The sequence below is a fragment of the Nycticebus coucang genome, chromosome 21 (assembly GCF_027406575.1).
Source record: "Nycticebus coucang isolate mNycCou1 chromosome 21, mNycCou1.pri, whole genome shotgun sequence".
Lineage (NCBI taxonomy): Eukaryota > Metazoa > Chordata > Mammalia > Primates > Lorisidae > Nycticebus > Nycticebus coucang.
In genome coordinates, this window is record NC_069800.1 from 48,002,283 (window position 1) to 48,018,155 (window position 15,873).

The 15,873-nt window shown below is 39.6% G+C and overlaps 1 protein-coding gene across 7 annotated transcripts in view; it reads right to left on the reverse strand.

The window, feature by feature from the left end:
* ZHX3 (zinc fingers and homeoboxes 3) overlaps window positions 1–15,873 on the reverse strand; it is a 127,426-nt gene that overhangs the window by 65,147 nt on the left and 46,406 nt on the right. For 5 of the 7 annotated variants that reach the window (XR_008376490.1, XM_053573844.1, XM_053573847.1 and 2 more), the window contains exon 2: window positions 12,191–12,306. The exons of 1 other annotated variant lie outside the window; for it this stretch is intronic. The gene's annotated coding sequence lies outside the window, so the exon portion shown is untranslated. The remainder of the gene's footprint in view (window positions 1–12,190; window positions 12,307–15,873) is intronic. One more of the 7 variants, XM_053573848.1, reaches the window with a different exon arrangement.

Here is a 15,873-nt window from a genome sequence, read left to right on the forward strand (position 1 = left end):
ACCTGAAGTCAGAGAAGAGGAAGAAAATGTTAAGTAATGTGAAAGGACACAGTACAGACAGCCTACGAGAGTTCAATAAAAGGTAGTTTGGGCCGGGCTGGTACACGGATGGCTGGAGAGGAACCGGGCGGCTCGGACGGCGGAAAGCCTTGCTGATGAATGTAGACTTTGTTCTTCAAAAGTACCTGGAAAAAATGATCATTTTCTACTGATTCATATATTCTACTGGGTTTGGAGAGCTAAGTCTTGCAAATTATGTCAACCGATAATTTGCGCTTGATTTTTCTATCTAATAAATAATAAATACTCTTCATCATTTTTCCACTGTACTTCCTTATATAGAAAAACTAAGACTTCATAACCATAACCACTTTACCAACTCAAAACATGAAAATGTATCTCTACTAAATAAAAAAGCCCAGAACCCTTAGAGCAGCAGTTCTCAACCTGTGGGTCGCGACCCCTTTGTAACAATGAAAATACATCCTGCATATCAGATATTTACATTACAATTCATAACAGTAGCAAAATCAGTTATGAAGTAGCAACAAAAATAATTTTATGGTTGGGGGTCACCACAACATGAGGAACAGTATTAAAGGGTTGCGGCATTAGGAAGGTTGAGAACCACTGCTCTAGAGGAAGAGCCAGGGAAGAGGTTCCTCACAGTGTTGTGGGATCTGGTGAGTTAGCACCAGTCTATTCTGTTCACTGCTTTGAGGTTACAACTGAAATCTGACCCAAGAGATTAAATTCAGGAAGGGAGAAGTGTCCATGCAGCAACAGAGAAGAGGTGGCTGCCTTTGTTTTTGTTTTAGTTTTTTGAGACAGAGTCTCATTTTATCACCCTCAGTAGAGTGCCGTGGCGTCACAGCTTCCCCTGATGCTGCAACCTCCAACTCCTGGGCTTAGGCGATTCTCTTGCCTCAGCCTCCTGAGGAGCTGGGACTACAGGCACCCGCTACAACGCCCGGCTATTTTTTATTGCAGTTTGGCCAGGGCCAGGTTCAAACCCGCCACCCTCAGTATTTGGGGCAGACACCCTACCCACTGAGCCACAGGCGCCGCTCAGGTGGCTGTCTTTGGATACTGCTAGCTGGCCACACTGCACCTCTCAGAGCTCACTGTGCCTAGGTAAACACACTGCTGACTGCTGTACACACTGAGCAAACCCACTGAGCTTTACCAAAGTGTCTTTAACAACATGGGCTGAGGGGAGCAGCCAGGACAGGGGCAGGTTTTATGATTTAAAGCACTACATATTGCTTCAAAATTATGTAAATTAAACATATGAAATATATATGATAATGTCTTTTCAACATTATTGTAAATGAAAATAGTAATTTATTTTTAATTTTTATTTTAATAAAATTTAACGCAAACTTTTATATAGGTATAAACTGGGTGTTTTTAGGAAGATACCTTAAGGGAGGGAAATAGGCTAACTGGTTCAGGCTCAGAAACAATCTCCCGGTCTGTGAGCTCCACGAGGGCAGGGACCATGACTGTCTGGCTCACTACTACATTCTCATGGCCTCATACAGTACCTGGCACATAATTATTGCTCATGAAATACTCACTGACAGGCTCGGTGCCTGTAGCTCAGCGGCTACGGCACCAGCCACATACACCAGAGGTGGCAGGTTTGAATCCGGCCAGGGCCTGCCAAACAACAATGACGACTACAACCAAAAAATAGCCGGGCATTGTGGTGGGCGCCTGTGGTCCCAGCTATTTGGGAGGCTGAGGCAAGAGAATCGCTTAAGCCCAAGAGTTTAAGGTTGCTATGAGCTGAGATGCCATGGCACTCTACCCAGGGTGACATAGTGAGACTCTGTCTCAAAAAAAAGAAAGAAAGAAAGAAAAAGAAATACTCACTGACAGACTAAGTTCAGTTAGTCTCAGGCTTTGTAAGCTTGGAAATATGATTTTTTTTTTTTTTTTAAGTTCACTGAGAGATTATTCAATTTTTGATTAGGCTTAAGTAGAACTGATTTCGTACCAGTCAAATTCAATGGCAACAAACTAGATTTTTCCCATTTTTAGAGGGGATATAGCTTTTCAGGAGACTCACTGTTCCTGTCATTTACCCAGAGCATCTGGTAAACAGCACACCTATCAGGTGGCTGCCTGAGGAATAAATTTAGAGCTCCTAAGAACGTTTTCCACCTGTAATCTAGCATGCCCAGCTTTGGTGCAACCAGAATGTTTGCCCCAGGCCAACATGGCAGCTCTCCTTCTGTGGACAGAGCCAGATATATATTAGAGAGTCCTACCCTCCAAATCCTCCTACATTCCAGGCAGACTCCCATTCTTCATCTAAACACATTTGGGTCTTGCTCTATTGCCCAGTCCTGAGAACAGTAGCGCAATTACAACTCACTACAGCCTCGAATTCTTGAGCTCAATTGTCCCACCTCAGCCTCCTTAGTAGCTGAGACTATAGATGCATACCACAGCATCCAAACTCACTTTTTAGAGAGTTTATAGAGAGTTTTTGTAGAGACAGATCTTGCTATGTTGCACAGGCCAATCTCAAACTCCTGGCCTCAACAAATCCTCCTGCCTTGACCTCCCAAAGTACTAAGATTACAGGTATGAGCCATTGTGCCTAGATTTTTTTACCATCTTTCTGTGTTATGGTGATCTCCTACATATTCCTACAGAAGACTGCTTGGGTCTGGTCATCTCCATGTGGATGTGCACCAATTTTCAGGCCGCAGCACTGAAGCAATATCTTCAGAGAACTCCAAGGTTCTATGTGATTATCTTGGGACCCATGACCATGTATAAGTCTGGTTTGGATTTTTTTAACCTTTTTTTCCCCTTTAAGTATAGTATCTTGCATTGACTCATTTTCTGCTCACTTGGCCTCATAAATTTTCAAGAAAATCTCCCATCAGCATGGCTTTTCACTACTGTACCTTTTTTAAATGTCTAAGAAATTAAAAAATACTAGAAAATGAGCCTAGAGGCAACATTGTAGACCATTACAACATTTACCCACTCAGGGAAGGGGATTCAACCCTAAACTATCTTTCATATTCTTAAACCAGATTATACTCAGGGCCAAATTGTTTTTCTAACCCAATGATGACTCTTGATTTAAAATAAAAGTGAAACTAGAGAGAAAATGGAAAACTTTTGTAAGGAATCCTATCAAGGTTCCTTTTTAATTTTTTTTTTTAATTTTGAGCTAATTTTAGAGTTATACAGAAGTTACAAAAATAGTACATAGAGTTTCAATATATCCCTGCCCCAGCTTCCCCTAATGCTAGCATCTTAAATAACCACGGTACCAGGCCACTAACACTGGTACAATGCTACTGACCGAACCGAAGACCTTATTTCACTTGTACCAGTTTTTTCTACCAATATCCTTTTTCTGTTCTAGAACCTTACTCAGATCCCCGCTGTATTTAGTTGCTAATTCTCCTTAGTCTCCCACAGTCTGTGGTATTTCCTCAGTCTTTCCTTGTCATTCATGTCCTTGACACTAAGTTCTTTTCTTGACTGTCACTTTATTTGGGTTTGCCTGATAATTTCTCACAATTACACCAATATTAAGCATTTTTGGCAAAAGTTCCTCAGAAGTGCTGTGTTCTCAGTGCGTCCGATCACGGGGCTCATGATGTTGGGAGGTCTTACTGCTGGTGACCTGGGTCTTGATCACTTGGTTGAGGTGGGTTTTTCCACTATAAAGTTACTACCTTTTCTTTATAATTAGTAAGCATGCTGAGGTAGCGTCTTGGAGACTACATAAATTCTTTCAAAGGTTTCTTAAAGGACTGGTGGTCTCCTCATTCACAAACCTGCTCTCCTTAACATCCCCAGAAGACTAGCTGACGTGATTTCCCTACTACTTCCATCATGTAAGCACTCTCTTATTACTGTTTTGTTTGGTCAGTGAATTTTACTTTTTTTTCTGCTTATAAAAATAACATATCTTCACTGTTGGGGAACTCTCAGAAGCCCACTTTTAGAGACCACCCTTATAAACAGTTTGATGTATATTCCATCTGAACCTTTTTTACTCTTATAATATCAATGGGTTTAAAGTGTAGTCCCGGCTCAGTGCCTATAGCTCAGTGGTTAGGGTGCTGGCCACATAACACCAGGGTTGGCAGGTTCAAACCCGGCCTGGACCTGCTAAACAACAATGACAACTATAACAACAACAAAAACAACAAAAAACCATAGCCGGGCACCTGCAGTCCCAGTTACCTGGGAGGCTGAGACAAGAGTTTGAGACTGCTGTGAGCTATGATGCTGCCACACTCTACTGAGGGTGATAGTGAGACTCTGTCTCAAAAAAATAAAAAATAAAAATAAATCAAGTCCCACCATGTACTTCAGGCAAGTTACTTAATTTTGTGTGCTGGTAATTCTTTCCTTTTGAGGAGACAGTGACTTTTTTATAGGTCTGATATATAGACTTTCATTCTAGAAAAATCCAGGACAAGTAATACACATCACATTTTGCATACAACTAGAGAGGGTGTTCTATTTACCACCATTGATTGACAATTCCATTTTTAGTAATCTATTCACAAAATACTTGTATATATAAACGTATGCCAAGATGTTTCATGCAGTGTTAACAAAACATTCAAATGTCTACCAACAGGAGATTGGCTGGCAAAGTAAATTATTCAACATCATGTAATACTCTGCAGATGTTACAAAAAATGAAGTAGACATATACACATGGATATAGAAAGATGCCCATGATATATATTAAATAAGAAAAAATCTGGAAAGTTGCACAATAAACTCAACATTAATTACTCTATGGGAAGAGGGATAATTGAGTTTTATTCTTTAGTCTATAAATATATTATCTTTTTACAAAGGGTATGTTCCTTTAAAAACCCTAATAAGAATAAAATAACAACCCTCATTATAGGCAACAATTCTTATTGAATATAGATTTAAAATGTTTTTAGTGACTGGCAAAAATTATTTAACAATAAAAGAATAACCAAACTGATAAGGATTTGGCTCAGAATGAAATGATACTTAAATATAAACAAAATCAAAAAGCTTAATGATATGAACCTAATAAATCTCTCTATAGATACAGAAAGTCATTTGATAACATTCATTCCTAATAAAATACTAAGAACAAAAGGCACATAGACAAGACAAGATGATACTACACGCGTCTTCTAAGCCAAATTTCAAAAAAGGGTATATGGGATAGTGTCACCATCTCAAATGTTTTTGACGTTCAGGCCAATGCAGCAAGACACCAGAAATAAGATAGGCACATACACTGCACAGGAAAGTGTTTTCTGCAGATGAGATGATTGGACAGTTGTAAAAGCAAAAATTAAAAAATTTTGGAAGAGTTATTCTGTAAGGCAGAAATAAAAATTTTATGGCCTGTTTTTAAGGGATGTAAGTTGAACACAGCCATAGGGAGAGTGAGGGCACCCAGTGGACATCTGTAACTCCAGATGCCACATTTTAACTCCAAGGTTAAAATTGTTCTTTGGTGAATTCCTAAAACCTTGAGGGGAATACCATTGATCCCCATGATCTGTCCACTTCTAGTATACCAAGTAAGGCTATCAATGTATCACTCATTCATATGGCCTAAATGCCCATGAGGAATAGCCCACCTCTCCTATTTCCCAGGAACAACAGCAATAACAATACAAGCAACTAAGCGGCGGAGCCCACAACCCACACTAGACCCCGCTCATTCTAAGCACTTCACAAGCAGTAGCTCCTTTAACCATCCCACAACTTCTCATAGGAGGTACTAGTACTGCTTTAGCTTATGAAGGAGGAAACTGAGGCTCGAAGATGCTAATAACCAGTGGTTGGCAGAGCCAAGGTTTGAATCCAAGCAGCCTGGTTCCAGAGCTTACACTGTCAGCATCATACTCTCCTGTTGTCAAAAAAAGGCATGAGAAAGCTGTCCTCTGGAGGAAAGACACAACCTAGGAAAATGAGTTCTAAAGGAAGCTGAATTAAAGATTCAAATGACAGAAGAAAACCACTTCCAGAATGGAAAGACCTGAGAGAAGAAATAAGAACATGCTCCCAGGGTCTTAATTAGTGATCAATGAGAGTCCTTAAGACACAGCCTAGAAACATCTGAAAACAATGTGCAGAAGGAAGAAAAAGAGAAAAGAACTCCAAGCAGGCAAATAAAACGAGTATATTACATGAAAGGGAATCCAGCAGTTACTTTTGTTTTTTTTAGTGACAGATGTCTAGAGACAAAACAATCTAAGACATAGGCCTCAAGGAAAAAAGCTGAACAAATCAAAATACCTCAAAGCTGTCATCTGTAAACAAAAATTATGCCTCCCCCCAGACCACGTGGCCTCATCATGCCACCACCAAACTGACTCCAGGGAGCTGAGGTAGGTCCTCTGTGAGAGCTGAGCCAGCTGGCAAAGCTACCTAATGTTTTCTAATTGAGAGAGTCAAGTGGCTTAGTTTCTCCTTACCCTACTGGATCTCTGAGTGAAGGACTGCTGCTGATTACCCCTGCACTGAGTCAAGTCTTCCCTGCCACTTTTCTGCTTCTCCTCTACCTTTTTTAGCATGGACTTGGCATTCCAAACTAGTTTGCAATCACACTTACCACTTAGAAACTAGCCTCTGTCTCCTGGCCCACAGAGCAGAGTAATAATTTCCATGCACAGAGGCTGTTGAGAAGATAAAGCAAGCCACCTGAAAAGTTCTAGCTTCCCTGTGGTAGACACACATCACAGTGCTCAATAGGCTTCAACTTTCTGCATCACAGTGCTCAATAGGCTTCAACTTTCTGCACATAAAGCCTGCCCTCTGCCCAAAGCCATCTAAGACCTTCAGTTTTCTGTCTGCGTGCTCTACCTGGGGGGATTTTATAGCTCCCCTTACAGCTTTGATATCCTCCTTGGTGCTAGTAAGTCTCACATCTTCATCTGCAGCCCTCTCATCTCCCGAGTTTCTGACCAATGTTTCCAGTTGCTCCTGGGTATGTTTTCCTGAACATCTTGAAAGTTTCTTAAATTCATTAAGTCCTACAATAAACTCCCCCAGGCCTCTTTCCAGATTAGCCTCTCCAGCCCCCTCCACCGTCGTGACGCCACCCCTAAATTGGTCAATAGTTCCACCATCTATCTGCGCCTTTCCTAAACTAACAAACAAAACCTCTCAGAGGCATCCCCTAGTTTCCAATCTCCACCATGTCAGGCACTAGTGCTTTTAGATTCTGCCTCAAACTGCCTCATCTCCTTCTTGCCATCGTCACTACTGCTCCCTCATTCAACCTACCCTCATTCCTAACCTGCACCCCATCATGACCACTTAACTGCCCTCCTTCCTTACAGGCTGTGCTTCACAAAAGAGTCAGAACTCTCTTCCCAAAAAACAAACCAGAGAGCTGGGTGTTATGGCCAGCACTTGTACTCCCAGCTACTTGTGAAGCTGAAGCAAGAGGATGGCTTGAACCCAGGAGTTTGAGGTTCCTGTGAGCTGTGATGCCAGAGCACTCTAGCCTGGGACAATAGTGAGACTGTGTCTCAAAACACCAAACACACTAGAGCAAGGTAGCAGCCCTGCTTTACACCCCCCATGGCACAGTCCGCAGAACAACACAAACCAAACCTGTCAGCCTGTCGTTCAGATGCTTCACTGGCCCCAACGTTCCTGTGTGCAATCACACCTCCAGCCACGTGCACCTTCAGACTTTTGTCCTCTCACTCTATCTTCTTTCTCACAAAACCCTGCAGGTATGTACAGTAATACGCAGCTCCTGGGACGCCTGTGCCAACTCACTGAACGTCACCCCCTCCCTCCTCTGTAGCTACAATACACCTGACACAAGTCTCTCGTGACTTTTGGTTGATGTGCACGTCATGCCACCTCCTCAACCAGAAAGAGGACATTAAAGGCAGGGACAGAACTGCCTTTACTTTTGTATCATCTGCACCCAGCTCAGGGTTCAGCAACTCAGAGGCCTCAGTGGTTGCTAACTAATTGACTAAATCAAAAACTCCAGGTTGAAGCCCAGAAGAACTAGTAAATTGCATAAAACAAATATGAAATGTGGGCAGCACCTGGTGGCTCAGTGAGTATGACACTGGCCCCATATACAAGGGTGGCAGGTTTAAACCCAGCCTCAGCCAAACTGCAACAAAAAATAGCCGGGCGCCGGTGGTGCCTGTGGCTCAAAGGAGTAGGGCACCAGCCCCATATGCCGGAGGTGGCGGGTTCAAACCCAGCCCCGGCCAAAAACTGCAAAAAAAAAGAAAGAAAAAGAAAAATAGTGAGGCGTTGTGGCAGGCACCTGTTGTCCCAGCTACTCGCTGAGGCAAGAGAATTGCTTAAGCCCAGAAGTTGGAGGTTTCTGTGAGCTGTGATGCCACAGCACGCTAGCAAGGGCTATAAAGTGAAACTCTGCCTCAAAAAAAAAAAAAAAAAAATGTGAAAAGAAAAAAACGAAGGGGGTTGGGGGCAGATAAGGAATAGGAAGACAAGATGCCAAAAAGGGGAGACACCGAATTTCCTTATACGGAAGGAAAGGAAAGTTCCTGCTTCTCCTTTGATGACAGTAAATAAATATAGAAACAAACGTCATTTTTAACACTAAGAGAATTCAAAATATGTATAGTTCACCTTTAAATTTGTTTAAAAGCTAAAAGGAAGCAAAGAATATTGTGTCAAACAGAAGCCATAATGGAAAAGAGACTACACATATAAAAGTTAAGAAACAACATACAGGAAACATAAATAGCAATAATAGCAATCATAAATTAAAGAGCATAAATTCTATATACAATAGATTCTTCAAAGACGAGTTGAAGAGCGACGAAATTCAACAATATTCAGTTTGCTCTGACATAACAATAATGAAATCTAAAAATGCAACATAATCATTCATAAAAAGCTATAGGTTATGAGGAAAGAGTAGAGGACAGGTATTGCTTTAGTGTTACCAAAAAATAAAATAAAACTAGACAACTAATAATCTTGAGGAACAAACAGAAGAATTTAGAGGAGCTATTTTTCAAAAGAAATAAATTAGATATTTTGAAAGTAAAAATTAAAATACTTTGAAAAGATTTATGAGAAACTGAAAGGAATTGCTGCTTCTGAGAGAGGAATTGTTCACCCAAGGAACAAAAGTGGACAGGAAACTGATTTTTCACTCCATTCTTTTGTCTTTTTTAAAGCTTTAAATTTCAACCAAAAGTTTTGTGACTAGAGTAAAAGTGATACTATTGTTAAATCTAATTATTTAAAAAAGGAAATCCAGGCTTAGCAACTGTAGCTCAGCAGCTAGGGTGCCAACCACATACACCGGAGCTGGCAGCTATCTCAAAAAAAGACAGCCCGGGCCTGCCAAACAACAATGACAACTACAACCAAAAAATAGCTGGGCACTGTGGTGGGTGCCTGTAATTCCAGCTACCTTGGGAGGCTGAGGCAGGAGAATCACTTAAGCCCAAGAGTTTGAGGTTGCTGTGAGCTGTGACGCTACGGCACTCTACCCAGGGCGACAGCTTGAGACTCTGTCTCAAAAAAAAAAGGAAATCCATAAAATGGAAAAAATAGGGCATAAAAAGAAGAAATAAAATTATAGGTGAATATTATGCATGTTAATAAATTTGGATAAAATGAAATAGATGGATTAAAATTAAAAATGTAAAATTCTAACATTGCCAAATATGAAATACCTAAATAGACCAACATCTTTTTAAAAAATCAAATAACTACAACCCCCAAAAGCAGCTAGTCTCTGATGGCTTATTAGTGAATCCTTTAAAACTCTCCAGAAACAAATAATTCATAAGTTATAGAAATTATGCCTAAAATAGGTTATCTGATTTACTCTATTATTACCCTGACCCCAAAAGTGGTTAAAGGAAATGAAAAGAAAACCATAGACAAAGCTCACCCAAAATTCATGCTCAAAATTTTAAAACACCAGTAAATAGAATCTAGGGATAGATTAAATTTCTTAATTGTGTCATATCAACAGATACCAAAAATTTATTTGTTAAAATCTAATACCTATTATTAATTGAAAAATTCTAAAACTAACAGTAAAGGGATTACTTTCTTATCCTGTATATAAAAACAAGCATCAACATTATACTTCAAGGGAAAAACAAGCTATGCAGTCATTAAAAACAAGCACGAAATGAAGAAGCATTTTATCATCTCTGTTAATTAAAATAGTATCAGAAGTTTCTTCCAACACAAAGCAACAACAACAACAAAAGGCAACAAAAAAAAAAGAGAGGTACAAATACAGTAAAGGCAGAGACAAACATTTTTATATATAACACCTTTATATACTTACATATACTTACATACTTACAAAACCCAAAGGAATCACTTAAATGATTATGGTGAGTTTAAAGTGACCAAATAATTATCAATATAGAGAAATCAATAGTATCCCTAAGTCCTCAAACTTGAACACACATAAATATTAAAGGGCAATTTTTTTTTTTTTTTTTTTTTTTTGAGACAGTCTCACTTTGTCACACTTGGTAGAGTGCTCTGGCATCACAGCTCACAGCAACCTCAAACTCTTGGGCTCCAGAGGTTCTCCTCAGCCTCCCAAGTAGCTGGGACCACAGGCGCCCGCCACAGTGCCCAACTGTTTTTTAGTGATGGGGTCTTGCTCTTGCTCAGGCTGGTCTTGAACTCTGAGCACAAGTGATCCACCCACCTTGGCCTCTCAGAGTGCTATTTAAATGCTGATACTGATGCCTATGCCTCACCCCAGACAAACTGCCTCAGGTATTAATATTTCAAAAAGCTTCTTAGGTCATTTTAATGTGAAGCCAGGTAGAGATATCTACTACTATATACTTATCTAAAAATCTAAAAACTGCAATGCAAAAAATATAACCATTCACAATACTTACAAATGGGAAAAGATAGACTCCTGTAAGAAACAGAAGTTCAAAGGAAAACTCTGAGAAGAGACACAGTTAGTTCCTATGCAAATGTCTCCAGTCCACTGCACTTTAGGTACAGAGGCAGGCAGTCAGCACTGGGAGGCCAAGATGGGGGAATACCTGAGGTCAGGAGTTCAAGACCAACATGAGCGAAAGTGAGACTATGTCTCTACAAAAAGTAGAAAGATTAGGTGTGGTAGCAGGCATACCTGTAGTCCCAGCTACAGAGGAGGTTAAGGCAGGAGGATCCCTTGAGCCAGGAGTGTGAGGTTACAATGAGTTATAATTGTGCCACTGCACTCTAGCCTGGGTGTCAGAGCATGACCCTGTCTCTAAAAAAATAAGTAAATAAAGCCAATAAACAGTTGTATTCAACTTTAAGACTCAAAGTTAAAGAATGATCAAGCTGGAATATATCCAAGAATAGCCCTGCTGTAATCTACTACCTAAAGCTCAAGGAAGACTCCCATCACAAGGCAGAAGGTCCCTGAAGTTACGGCTCTGGGAAAATTCCTATGGGCTGGTGGTCCCCAGGCTTGTGAAGGAGTGGTGTTGCCATGGAGTTATCTAAGGATGCCGTAGTAAAGAACTTCTAGCATCATATGTCATCAATGCCTCCATTTCCTATTCTCTTTACAAAAATTTCTATTCTGAATATTGGAGAAAGTTTCTTAAATTTATAATGGAACATAATGTAAAAGATTTGCTTAATTTAAAAAGCTCACTAGGGCACATCTACATCATCAAATGGGGGCTGTATCTATTCAAATTGATTACTCGCTAGTCTGCTTTGTCTTCTGCATTTATAGCATTAAAAAAAGTTTCCTAGTCCAGAGATCCCAGAAATATGCAGTCCAAGAATGTGGCTTACATAATTGATAGTCAAACGAGCTGTCTGGTTTTTCAAATCAGTTGTTTATTAAAGCACAAATGTTAAGTTTTATGCTCAGATGAAGAGCTAAGACTTTGTCTAAACCTGCATATTACAGAGACACAACACAGTACTTTTATGATAACAAATGGTCAACCTACATTATAACAGATTCCTATCAAATGATCTAAGAAGTCACCTAAGTTGTCGAATCATACAGATTTTGATTAATCAAAAAAGGAATCACTTGATCAAAGAGTTCAGCAATAAAAACCAATGGAGAAAATAAATAAGGTTTAACAGCAATACAAAGCCTAATATGGCTATAAAAACTTAAGCATTACAAAGTTATGGTCATTGATGTAGCAAGAAACTTGTTAAAATTTAGAAGCATGATATTTACCTGGGAAACATATTTTTTCCTTACTTCATTGTTTTCTACAGTTTCCCTCTTCATTCTATCCAGCCCCACAAGCATCTTAAAGGGGTTACTTGTTGCTCTGCAGTTACAGTTCAGTCCTATAAAATAAAGCAGCACATCATCACTTCATGAGAAAAGAAAACACGTTAGGGAACTGAGTTGTCCAATCTCAATCTCCTTCCTAATTCATTTTCACCAGAATTACATATAAACAGAAAAACCAAGGGGGTGAGAAGAGTAAAAAGAGGTCATCAAAATACAAATTAGCAATTTAAAACTATTAAAAAATGCTAGTAGAGGGCGGCACCTGTGGCTCTGTGAGAAGGGCACTGGCCCCACATACCAAAGATGGTAGGTTCAAGCCTGGCCCCGGCCAAACTGCAACAAAATATGCCCAGGCGTTGTGATGGGCGCCTGTGGTCCCAGCTACTCAGGAGGCTGAGAAAAGAGAATCGCCTAAGCCTAAGAGCTGGCGGTTGCTGTGAGCTGTGACGTCACAGCACTCTACCAAGGGCGACAAAGTCAGATTCTGTCTCTAAAATAAAAAAATGCTAGTAAAAACTAGAAAATATAAATATCAATAAAGCAAACTCAATTGTCTCTGTTAACAGGTGAGAACAAGATGATTCATTAAAATCTATGATTTTAACACTCTTTCCATTAACAAGTTTCTATCCTTCGATCCTAGCTAAGTTTGAGATGGCTAGGCAGAAATATTATTAACTGGTGTGTGACCTGACAATTTCAAGGATGTACACCCTCAAGGATGTGCTGTAGTCTTTTTCCTTTTTGTTCTGTTTTTTGTTTTTGAGACAGAGTCTCATGCTGTCACCATGGGTAGAGTGCCATGGCATCATAGCTCACAGCAATCTCAAACTCTTAGGGTTGAGCAATCCTCTGGCCTCAGCCTCCCAGTAGCTGGGACTACAGTCGACTGCCACTATGACTGGCTAGTTTTCTATTTTCAGGAGAAACAGGTCTTACTCTTGCTCAGGCTGGTCTCCAACTCCTGAGCTCAAGCAATCCACCTGCCTTGGCCTCCCAGAGTGCTTAGGATTACAGGTATGAACCACAGTGCCCAGCAAGCATGTGCTATTTCTGATGCTCTACCATTCAAAGCCCTGGAGTTTTCCTGGTATGGATTCTAATGGTACAAAAATGATTTAGACTGTGAGTGCCAGGACAAGGAGCTATGTTTTTTTCATCTTTGTCTCTAGCTATTAATCCTATTTTGTCCCATTCTGTCTAGTGACAATCCTGGGCACACAGTAACTATTGGTAAATGAATGAGACAGTAATTATGTTTTCAACAAACTATAAGAGATGCTTCATGGAATGTTAAAACTATTTGGGAAACAGTCGAAAAACCACTGTTCTTCAGTTCTTCATTTTTTCCCTAAAGAATTCTCTTTTGTTGAGATGCCTATTAGTGGTAAAAAGTTCTTAGAGGAGTATACCAGAAGGTCTGAGAACTTCCAAGAATCATCCAGGGATCACACACTTAGAGAAGGTCGTGACTATGAGCACCCATGAAATAACTAGGTTTGCTCCTCAAAGAAAGAATCCCTCTTCAAAGTAGCTCAAGTTATCTTAATGCCAGTATTCTCATGTCTTTAACACACACATATCTAGTGTTTACAGTTAGATACTGCTCTAAGACAGGGGTTCTCAACCTGTGGGTCACAACCCCTTTTTAACAATGAAAATACACTGCGGCATTAGGAAGATTGAGAACCACTGCTCTTAGAGCTTCAAGTACATTAAATAAAATGCAATCCTTATAAAGAACCTATGAGGTTGATTCTATTACTCTAATCACCCAAATGAAGAGACTGATTAAGTAAATTACATAAGGACACATGCCATGCTGCTTTTCACAGTGGAGGCCCCAGGCAAATATAATTCTGCAGTAAGCTATAATCTCATCCATTTACTTCACTTTCTTCTACTGCTGTCCTGATATGTCTAGTTAAAGTAACTCAATGTCCAGTTAAATTATCTCTTGGTAAAAAATTTTCCTAATAATTTATAAAAAAACTTAACTTAAAAAATAACCTTTTCTTAAAAAAAATTACCCTGTGAACATCACACAAAAGAAATCCTCCTAATTTTGTGGAATTCAGAAGTCATAATTATTTTAAGCTGAACACTTATATTTGCCTACCACTTCAGCTTATTATATTTATTCCAGATATTTTACTAGGCTTACCAGATCCCCTCTATCTTTAAAATTGCAGAACCTCTGCTCAGGCAAGACATTGGTTGAGCTGATTGGGACATGACAATAACGATGTCAAAAGCTGCGGGTTCAACCCAGTGCAGACCAGTTAGTTGTCTGCTTCATGCCCACAGGTTTCAGCCTGAATGGCAGATGCTAGGTTACAAGAGGAACTGGCAGGCGTATGCAAGATGACTAGCAAAAAACACATGCTGGAAAAGCAAGTCCCCATAAAACACAGCACTAACTGGGCCAGAAGTATCAGCCTTGTTCATAAAGAAAACTACCATGAACTTTCTGAAGAAGAAGCTCTTCTCAATCCCAGGTATTTTGCCAGAACATAATGTAAAGCTCCCCCTTCAAAAAATAAAAGATAGGAAATGAAAATAAATTAATATTTTTAGGTTTTATATGGGCTCTGCTTGATTGGAAAGTAGAATTTTCTTATTCCTGCCACCAATTCCACTGACAATAAAAAGCATTTGCAGTGGTTTTAGAAAATATCACAAAAATCTCTAGCAGTACAGCAAAAAAAAAAAAAGGTCAGAAAAATCTGACTGCAATTCCATAAGTACTTCATAGATTCTTTAAAAATTACTTTAAATTTTCATAAAACAAAAAATTACTCAATCTTCAAATAATATTATTTTAAACATGCTTTTCAAATTAAATAAAGGAAACAACCAATATTAGATCAAACTACATTTTGAAACAACGCAGGGCCCATTCATGTATAGAAGTTTTACCAGCTTCAACAAATAAAAATGAAAAAATGAAATTATATTCATTAATTGTTATTCTACGGAGAAACCCACTTAGGATCGTCTGTCTTCAGGTTTTCCTGCCCACAGCTGAAAAGCACTCCCCAATGTGCTAATGCTACAAAGCACACGGTTCCAACAGTCACAAGGTAACTATGACGGCAAAGCCATAATTACTTGTGAGATCACAGAAAATGTATGATGTAATTTTTTAAATTGAGGTAAAATTTGCATACAACAATATTAACCATTTTTAAATGTACACTCCAGTGATATTTAGTACATTCACAAAGTTGTACCACCACTACCTCTACCTACTTCCAAAATACTTCCATCACCCCAAAATGAACCTTGTATTCACTAAGAAGCCACCCTCTTCCTCCTCCTGCAGCCCCTGACAGCCGCTAATGCCCTCACATCTCTCTGGATTAACTTCTTCTGGATATCGCGAGTGCACGCAGTATAGAATGTGTGCTCTTTCATGGACACCTGCTTTCACTTAGCATGATGCTTCAAGTCCATCTACACTGCAGCATACATCAGTACTCTATTTCTGTTTGTGGCTGAAAAATAATTCTCTGTATAGCAATCTCACATTTTCTTCATCCTTTCATCCCATGACAGATACTGAAAGGTGGATTGGTTCCACCTTTTGGCTACTGTGAATAGTGATGCTATGAACACGA